The sequence below is a fragment of the Gorilla gorilla genome, chromosome 19 (genome assembly GCF_029281585.2).
Source record: "Gorilla gorilla gorilla isolate KB3781 chromosome 19, NHGRI_mGorGor1-v2.1_pri, whole genome shotgun sequence".
Taxonomy (NCBI): Eukaryota; Metazoa; Chordata; class Mammalia; order Primates; family Hominidae; genus Gorilla; species Gorilla gorilla.
Window position 1 is genome coordinate 69,021,830 of NC_073243.2, and position 6,461 is coordinate 69,028,290.

General features: G+C 39.5%; 1 protein-coding gene across 1 annotated transcript in view; it reads left to right on the forward strand.

Moving 5' to 3' along the window:
- The window catches only part of LOC129528046 (uncharacterized), a 134,634-nt gene extending 134,210 nt beyond the window's left edge, over positions 1–424 (forward strand). Inside the window, exon 3 of the transcript XR_010131659.1 lies at positions 392–424. The gene's annotated coding sequence lies outside the window, so the exon portion shown is untranslated. The remainder of the gene's footprint in view (positions 1–391) is intronic.
- The last annotated feature ends 6,037 nt before the right edge of the window (positions 425–6,461 follow it).

A 6,461-nucleotide genomic window follows, 5' to 3' on the forward strand; every position in this document is an offset into this window, starting at 1 on the left:
CTTAACCACTTAAAACAATAAACATTTATTATCTTACAGTTTCTGGATCAGGAATCTGGGAGCAGCTTAGCTGAAATATATCTTTCTCAAAGTCTCTCACAAGGCTGCAGTCAAAATGGCAGCCAGGGCTGCACTCTCATTTGAAGGTTCAATGGAGACAGGTTCTTGTTGCAAGCTCCTTCATGTAGTTGTTGACATAATTCATTTCTTTGCTTGCTACTGCATTGAAGGCTTCCCTCAGTTCTTTGTCACATGTACTTCTCCATAGGGAAGCTCACAGCCTAGCAGCTGGCTTTGCTCAGAGCCAGGGAGGAAATGGAAGAGGGAAGAAGGATGGAAATTAGAGTCTGGGAAGTGACAGCTCATTATTTTGCTATATTTTATTCCTTAGAAATGAGTCACTATGTCCACCTAGCTGAAGGAGAAGTTGTGTCCGAAATTGGTGGGTTCTTGGTCTCGCTGACTTCAAGAATGAAGCCACGGACCCTCACGGTGAGTGTTACAGTTCTTAAAGATGGTGTGTCCAGAGTTTGTCCCTTCTGATGTTTGGATGTGTGTTTGGAGTTTCTTCCTTCTGGTGGGTTCTTGGTCTCACTGGCTTCAGGAGTGAAGCTGCAGACCTTCGCGGTGTGTTACAGCTCTTAAAGTGGCACATCTGGAGTTGTTCGTTCCTCCCATCTGAAGTTTGTTCATCCCAGCCAGAGTTGTTCGTTCCTCCTGGTGGGTTCGTGGTCTCACTGGCCTCAGGAGTGAAGCTGCAGACCTTCGTGGTAAGTTTTACAGCTCATAAAGGCAGTGCGGACTCAAAGACTGGGCAGCAGCAAGATTTATTGTAAAGAGCAAAAGAAGGCAACCCCAGCGGGTTGCCACTGTTGGCTTGGGCAGCCTGCTTTTATTCCCTTATCTGACCCCACCCACATCCTGCTGATTGGTCCATTTTACAGAGAGCTGACTGGTCCGTTTTACAGAGAGCTGATTGGTCCCTTTTGACAGGGTGCTGATTGGTGCATTTACAAACCTTGAGCTAGACACAGAGTGCTGATTGGCACATTTACAATCCTTTAGCTAGACACAAAAGTTCTCCAAGTCCCCGCTAGATTTCTTAGAACCAGCCTTCCACAGTCCCACTTTCAATCTGCTTTTTTTTCTTGCTGCATTTAGTATTGTTTTTTTTTCCCAGGAAGTCAGCTATAATCCCCTGGAACATGGTTCCTGGGGCCTCAACTCTGGGCTGGATATAAACCCAAAAGTTGATTGTGTAACTACTGCTTTAATTTTAAAAGGTCTCAGAAAGATTCAAACCTTTGCTCCTGCTGCTCTTTTATTTTCATTCCGTTGATTGGGCTTCCTTTTTTTTTAAGAAAAACTTGTATTTTAGGTTCAGAGTACACGTACAGGTTTGTTATATAGGTAAACTTGTGTCACAGAGGTTTGTTGTACAAATTATTTCATCACTCAGGTACTAAGCCTAGTACCCAATAGTTATTTTTTTTCTTCCTCCCCCCACCCTCTGGTAGGCTCCAATGTCTGCTGTTCTTTTCTATATGTTTATGTGTTCTCTTCCACTTACAAGTGACAATATACAGTATTTTGTTTTCTGTTCCTGCATTAGTTTGCCAAGGATAATGGCCTCCAGCTCCATCCATGTTCCCGCAAAAGACAATCATGTTCTTTTTTATGGCTACATAGTATTCCATGGTGTATATGTACTACATTCTCTTTATCCAATCTGTCATTGATGGGCATTTAGGTTGATTTCATGTTTTTGCTATTGTGAATAGTGCTGCAATGAACACTCATGTGCATGTGTCTTTATGATAGAATGATTTATATTTCTATGGGTATATACCTAGTAATAAAATGTCTGGGTCCAGTGACAGTTCTGTTTTTAGTTCTTTGAGGAATCACTATACTTCTGTCCACAGTAGTTGAATTAATTTATGCACCCACTGACAGTGTATAAGGGTTCCCTTCTCTTTGCAACCTTGCTGGCATCTTTTATTTTTTGACATTTTAATAATAGATGTTCTGACTGGTGTGAAATGGTAATTCATTGTGGTTTTGATTTGTATTCTCTAATGATCAATTGTAGGGAGACCCCCTGAAACTATTGCTATGGAGTAAAAGATGAAATGCTCCTGATTATTGTACATACAAAATTGCATGCAGGATTGTGTAAAGACAATGCCAGGTTGGGCTGCCAGAATGAGCCAACAGTGCGTAATGTGCTTCCCCCCTGCAGAGAGCCTATAAACGGACGTGCAGTCAGGGAGGTTTCACATAACCAAGATTCCTATCCCAGAAAAGCAGATGTTTATAGCTCTGGGAATGGAATGTGATTCTTGTGGAGAGCCTATGAGCAGATGCATGAGGGGCACCTGTTCATATGGATAAGATAGGGCTATAAACGTCCTTATTTTGCCACAGCTCTTCTAGGCCTCTTTAGGGTTAAGGCATACTCCCTTCTGAGAATTTCTGGTCTAACTGGTTGTCTAGCTTCACATCCTGTTTCTATTGATTGTTTTCAACCAGCTTTTGCTGCAACTGTTACTGCTGATTAATATCTTGCTAATCATAGGTTATGGAGAGTCTGTGTTTCTGTTTTAAGGCTCTGTTAGAAATTGTTGATGCACACACTATACTGTAAATTCTTATCTCTGTATACTGTACTTCTGCATACCAATGTTACGTTAAAGACTTACTTCATCCCCATGTGACCATCTCACCTCATAATCAAACGACCCTAAAACCCTCACTAACCTACCCCTGCCCTCACTAAACTTAATAATAAATGCTGGTATATCCAGTGCATTGGCAGCATCGCAGGACCAGAAGGCGGTGACCCCCCTGGACCCAGCTTTCACTATCTTGTGTGTGTCTTTTATTTCTTGACCTGCTGATCTGCCTGGGAACAAAGAAAGAGCCCCGTTGCATTGCCGGCTGCTGGCCAGATCCTGCAATAATCAATGATATTGAGCTTTTTTTGTATGCTTTTTGGCTGCATGTATGTCTTCTTTTGAAAAGTGTCTGTTCATGTCATTTGCCCACTTTTTTTGTTTTTTTTTCTTGTAAATTTGTTTAAGTTCCTTACAGAGGCTAGATATTCAACCTTTGTCAGATGCATAATTTGCAAATATTTTCTCCCGTTCTGTAGGTTGTAAACACTTTGTTGATAGTTTCTTTTGCTGTGCAAAAGCTCTTAAGTTTAATTAGATCCCATTCATCAATTTTTATTTTTGTTGCAATTGCTTTTGGTGTCTTTGTCATGGAATCTTTGCCCGTTTCTATTTCCAGAATGATATTGCCTAGTTCTCATCCAAGGTTTTTATAGTTTTGGGTTTTACATTTAAGTATTTCATCCATCTTAAGTTGACTTTTGTATATGGTGTAAGGAAGAGGTCCAGTTTCAATCTTCTGCGTATGGCCAGCCAGTTATCCCAGCACATTTATTGAATAGGTAGTCCTTTCCTCATTGCTTTTGTCAGCTTTGTTGAAGATCAGATGGTTGTAGGTGTGCAGCCTTATTTCTGGGCTCTCTATTCTGTTCCATTGGTCTATGTGTCTGTTTTTGTATTAGTACCATGGTGTTTTGGTTACTGTTTGGATTCTTCCATTATTATTTTGAGTGATTACCCTGGAATTTTAGCTTTCTTTACTCTGTAGACCAAACTATAATTCTGGGTTTCTTATTGACCCATTATCCTCAAATAGGATTCCTCCCACTATGTCACTATAAAGACCATCTGGTTTGAAACTGGCTAACTCTTATTAAAGTCTCTTCAGAAACCATAATGGGAAAACTTTGATTTTGTAGAATACTACTGCATGAACTTAATTTAGGTTGAAGTAATTTTTAGGCTTAATAAAAGAAAAGCTTATTCTTGAAACATCAAATTACTGAAATATCAATTCTAGTTGTTAATTCAAAACTGACAAGAATATGCCTAATTAAGCATGTGCTAGTCCATTAATATAGGTAGTTAGCAACTCTTACTCAAGGATCGGAAGTATTAGAACTGGATATTGAAGATCTGGCTCTGATACTTGCTGTGGCAATAATATGTAAATGAGTGTAGGCCTTTAGGCCAAAAAAAAAAAAGTAAATTTGGAGGAGTATAGTTAGGCTGTCATTATGTCTTTTTTATTTTCTCTAATATTAATAGCTAACATATATTAAACACTTAGGTAAATCTGAAAGCTTTATAAGCATTATCTAATTCTTATGTCAACCTTCTGAGGTAGTTCCTACCTCCATTTTCAGATGTAGAAATGGAGACTTAACAAGGTTAGGTCATTTTGCCAAAGATCACATAATACGATGTGGTAGAGATGAGATTCAAACATAGATTTGGCCCCAAAATATGTGGTTTTAATAAATTTGCCATATTGCCTTCTCTAACAATACAATTTAGTAACATTCATTCAAAAATATTTTTTGAATGTCTGCTATGTGCCAGGCACTTTCTTACATATGGAGAATACAGAATAAATAAGATGGCCATGATTCCTGATTTTACTGGAAGAGACATGTAATAAACAAACACATAAATAAGAACCCAGAAAATCCAATTATGGTCTGAGCTGTGCCATGGATTGAAGTAAGATGAGGTGACAGAATAACTGGATGACAAATTTATTTATTTATTTATTTAAGATGGAGTCTCACTCTGTTGCCCAGGCTGGAGGGCAATGACACAATCTCGGCTCACTGCAACCTCCGCCTCTTGGGTTCAAGTGATTCTCCTGCCTCAGCCTCCTGAGTAGCTGGGACTACAGGCGTGTACCACCATGCCCGGCTAAGTTTTGTATTTTTCGTACAGATGAGGTTTCACCTTGTTGGCTAGTCTGGTTTCAAATTCCTGACCTCAGGTGATCCACCCACCTCAGCCTCCCAAAGTGCTGGGATTTTATTTAGGCGTGTGCCACCACGCCTGGCCTGGATGACAAATTTAGAGGTGAGTAAAGGAAAGTCTCTTTGAGGAGATGACGTAAGCTGAAGCCTGCCTTACAGTACCATGCAGTGGTTAAGAGCTGGGACTTTGGAGCTACTTGCTACTTCTCTCATTTACTAGCCATATGACCTCAGCCATATTATATAAACCCTGTTCCTTAGTTTCTGGCAGTTAACTGCTTGTAGGGTTGCATGTACAAGTTAGTATGTGTATAGTGCTTAGAAAATTGGGATTCTTGGCATCTTGTCAACACTATATAAATGTGAATTATTATTATAAGTAGGAATAATCATTTGAGGAGTAAAGAGAAAAAAATTCCAGACAAAGAATGCAACTGACACAAAGACCTTAGGGAAGAATGGGCTGGGTATGTTCGAAAACAGGAAAATCAATGTGGCTGAATCAAAATGTAAAGAGGAGAATAGTAAAAGATGAAGTTGGAAACACAGGCAGGGACAGGCCAGATTACTAGTACTTTGTAAAACAATATAAAGAGTTGCTCCAAGTGCAAGGAGAAGTCAGGGAATGAGATTTTGAGCATTTCTCCAACTTGGCACTATTGACATTCTGAGCCAGATAATTCTTTGTTGTGGGACACTGTCCTGTGCAGCATCCCTGGTCTCTACCCGGTGGCATCTATTTCTCTGAGTTGTAATAACCAAAAATGTGTCAAGACCTTTCCAAATGTCCCTTTGGGGGCAAAATTATCTCAATTAATAACCACTGATTTTTAAAAAATCCACTTGGACTCTCATGTGAAGAATAGATTGTAGTGGAGCAAGAATGAAGAAGGAGACCAGTTCAGAGGCTACAGCAGTTTCCTCGAAGACAGAATATTAGTGTTTGGACTGGAGTAGTAGACATGAGAAGAAATAAATGTCTTTGTGATATGTTTTGGAAATAGAGTCTATAGAACTTGCTGAAAGATTGACCATGAAGTGAGACAAAAGGAGAAATCAAAGCTAACTCCTATGTTTGAGACCTGTGCAATTGGGTGGATATAGTACCAAGATGGGGGAACACTAGGAGAAAATCAGATTTTGAGTGACCACAAGGAAGTCATAAGTCCTGATCTAGATATGTTATGCTTGAGATGCCTCCGGACATCCATCTGGAGATGGTGAGTCAGCAGAAGTGAGGTAGTACTAGAGATATAAACTTGCTATCACTAATACATCGATGGTGTTAAGTCATAAATATGAATAAAGCCATGTAGACAGCATGTGTAGATAGAGATAAGAACCCAAGACAGATCTCCGGGACAATCCAAAATACAGATGTCAAACAAAAGAAGAAGAGCTAACAAGGGAGACTGAGAAGGAACAATGAGAGAAGAGAAAATAAAACCATTCAAGTATAGTGTCCCAGAAGCCAAATGAAGACACTGGTTAAGAAAAACTAAAGAGTTTATTGAGTCAGATACTGATAAGTAATCATAAGAAGATAGAAAACTGATCATTGGAGTTAGTAACATAAAAGCCATTGGCAACTTATACAAAGGAAGACGTA